The sequence below is a fragment of the Capricornis sumatraensis genome, chromosome 7, assembly GCF_032405125.1.
Source record: "Capricornis sumatraensis isolate serow.1 chromosome 7, serow.2, whole genome shotgun sequence".
NCBI classification, from domain to species: domain Eukaryota; kingdom Metazoa; phylum Chordata; class Mammalia; order Artiodactyla; family Bovidae; genus Capricornis; species Capricornis sumatraensis.
Window position 1 is genome coordinate 44152376 of NC_091075.1, and position 3658 is coordinate 44156033.

Here is a 3658-nt window from a genome sequence, read left to right on the forward strand (position 1 = left end):
TCAGTAAAATGTAATTAATCAAAAGTAAGGAAACAATGGTTAAGTGTATCAATATTACTTTTTAAATTTTCTTAAATTATTAAAAATCAGTTTTAATAACATTTTAAGTTTGGTCATCAAAGATTATTGCAATGTGCTTATAAAAAATATGCCTGCAATGCAGGAGACCTGGGTTTGATCCCTGGGTCTGGAAGATCCCCTGGAGAATGAAATGGCAACCCACTTCAGTATTCTTGCCTGGAAAATCCCCATGGACAGAGGAGCCTGGTGGGGAACAGTCCATGGGGTCACAAACAGTTGGACACGACTGAGCAACTAACACTTTCACAAAAAATATCCCACAAAAACATATAAACTATTTTTTATGGGTATGTGTGGGTATGGATAGAGATGTGTGTGAAAAAAGAATCTTACTCTGATAGAAGAACCTTAAAATGCTCTTTTCCGGTTATTGCAGTGTGAGGAACCATGAGCAGCAAAGTCTCCTGCAGCGCCCTCTATGAGGCATGGCAGGAAGTCGGCACAGGAATCAGCATAAACGCTGGACGATTTTGGAGATGATGGATCAGCCAGAAGAACGATGCCCCTCAGAAGGACAAATGCTTCTCGGGCACCGTCAGGCTTAAGTCCACTCCCCACCCCAAGTTCTTGGTATGCGTCTTGGGGTACCAGCAGCACTGCGATGAGGCCAAGGCTGTGGATATCCCCCACATGGACACTGAGGTGCTGAAGAAACTCAGTAAGAACAAGAAACTGGTCTATGATGCCTTTTTGGCTTCAGAGTCTCTGATCAAGCAGATCCCAAGAATCCTGGGCCCAGGCCTGAAGAAGGCTGGCAATTTGCGTTCCTTGCTGACCCACAATGAGAACATGGTGGCCAAAATTGATGAACTGAAGTCCATGATCAAGTTCCAGATGAAGAAGCTGCTGTGTCTGGCAGTGGCTGTTGGCCACGTGAAGATGACAGATGATGAGCTTGTGTACAACATCCACTTAGCTGTAAACTTCCTGATGTCATTGCTCAGAAAAGCCATCAGAACGTCAGGGACTTGTACATTAAGAGTACCATGAGCAAGCCCCACCATCTGTACTAAACACAGCTTAATAAACCGTACTCAACTATACTCAAAAAAAAAAAAAAAAAGAAAAAAACCCTTAAAATGATACTGTTTAAAAATTTTAAATGTGAAGAAAAACATGAACTTTTGATATTATAATATTTCAAATAAAACTAAAAAGCAATTCTGTAGGATACAAGTTGGCAGTGTGGTGAGCTGTACCTATTCAAGCTGAAACTACTGTTATTTTGAGCAACATTTGATTCTAGCTCTCCGACTATGGGCATGAAATCAGGCCATGAGAACTCACCTCCTAGTAAGGATTTGACTCTATGGTACTTAAGGTCTCCACTTTTGAATTGTCTTCCTAATGTAGAATTTAATACAATCCCCTGTTATAAGTGTTTCTTGAACAAAAATATTAATATAATGATACTCTGCATTTTAAATATTTTCCTACTTTTTATCATCCAGTCCAGTTTCAATGGAGCCAGTCTGTGCACTGAGATATATAAGTTTACACAGCAGAGAAAACCTTACAAAGACCATTTCTGTAATTGAAAAGTTTAGTAGTAGGCATAAAACAAAGCAGAGAACTTCATTTCACTACACTCTTCCTGTACTCATTAAAATGTTTAGGGCTGACTGAGACAGCTGAATACAATGGGAAATGCTAAGTGTTTTTGTCTTTTTGTCTTTATTAGCATATATAATGCTTCACTTTGCTGAAAATATAGTTAGTCTTCATTGCACAGTCTTTTCAAAAATATGTTATCATTACCTTTTCCAGTACTATTGGAATGAAAAAGATGTTTCATCTACTTATTTATAGATTGTCCCAGTATTCTTCAACAATTTCTAAAGAATAAGTTTTGAAGAGGTGCTTTGAGGTGCTTTGTGTTTTTACATAAGACAAAATCTGAGAGTGTTTTCATACTTGGATCATTTGTTGACTGGGGCTGAAATATTATTTAATAATAGAGAAACAAATGAAGACGAGGAGGAAAGGGCAAGACCAACTACGGATGCTCTAGTCAATTTTCCACAGCAGTCACTTGGAGAACATGCTTTGTTATCTAAAGAAACAAAATCTTTCTAGCTCTCTCCATTGCATAAGGACATCTGAAGGCCTATTATAAGATTTTGCAATATGGGTGCTAGGAAACCAGAGTGAACAACATGGTTTGTTTAAATTAACAAATTTACATTTCTTCCCAGTCACAAGTCATCTGCAAAAATCAATTTCACCTGAGGTTTTGCCCACAATTTCCTTTCTCTAGGCTTACATTTTATTGTACTGTGTTTGGGCATGAAACATATAATTCTTTATTTTTGTGCATGCCATTTATAAACTGATCAGAAATGGATACTAAAGTGCTTCAAAATAGAAAAGTTCATTTGACATTCAGAAAATGTGTTCTTGCTAATATGCCCCTTGAAAGTGAAAGTAGTAAATGTGTTAGTTGCTCAGGTGTGTCCGATTCTTTGTGACACCGTGAACTGTAGCCTGCCAGGCTTCTCTGTCCATGGAATTGTCCAGACAAGAATACTGGAGTGGGAAGCCACTCCCTTCTCCAAGAGATCTTCCCCACCCAGGAATCAAACCCCAGTCTCCTTCATTGCAGGTGGATTCTTTACCATCTGAGCCACAGGAAGCCCCAACATGTTCATTATGAACGTTAAAAAACAGCATTTATATTCACTCCCAAGATTCCTGGGGCCAAGGAAGTATTTGTACTTGCAACATATTCTAATCTAGTGATGCTATAATTTATGAGAAAAATAAGATATAACTTCATATTAGCTCTTGGTGAGTTTTTTTTTCTGTACATGTGTTTCTCCTGTTGGCTTCAAATACTTTAATGAAGCATCATTTTTGGGTTTCTGTTATGTACCTGCTTAGGAATAAACTGTTATTTGGATGACTTCAGATTGTGTATTTCAGCCATAGATTGTCAATTACGGGTGAGAAGGAGGTATGGAACAATCCGCTTCTTCTCTTCTAGGATCTTTTGTTTTCCCTTGAGCTTGAAGAGACCTTTTGTTTCTTGAGTCAAGAGCTCTGTCTAAAAATCCTTTCGATATGAATTCATTATATTCATGAATTCAAAATGGCATCTAGATGATGATGACACTAGTATTTATATTTATATGAGCGCTGAAGAATTGATGCTTTTGAACTGTGGTGTTGAAGACTCTTGAGAGCCCCTTGGATTGCAAGATCTAACCAGTCGATCCTACAGGAAATCAGTCCTGAATATTCATTGGAAGGACTGATGTTGAAGCTGAAACTCCAATACTTTGGCCACCTGATGCGAACTGACTCACTGGAAAAAACCCTGATGCTGGGCGAGACTGAAGGCAGGAGGAGAAGGGGATAACAGAGGATGAGCTGGTTGGATGGTATCACCAACTCGATGAGTTTGACCAGGCTTCAGTAGTTGGTGATGAACAGGGAAGCCTGGCAGTCCATGGGGTCACAAAGAGTCGGACATGACTGAGTGACTGAACTGAGCTATAACAAAGTACCACAGGCTGGTTTGGTTAAATATAACAGAAATTTGTTTCTCACAGTCTGGTGGCTGCAAGTTGAGATCAGC

At 39.0% G+C, this 3658-nt stretch overlaps 1 pseudogene; it reads left to right on the top strand.

Annotated features, from left to right (window-relative positions):
* Window positions 1–468: 468 nt before the first annotated feature.
* On the top strand, window positions 469–1094 carry LOC138081736 (large ribosomal subunit protein uL1 pseudogene; annotated as a pseudogene).
* The last annotated feature ends 2564 nt before the right edge of the window (window positions 1095–3658 follow it).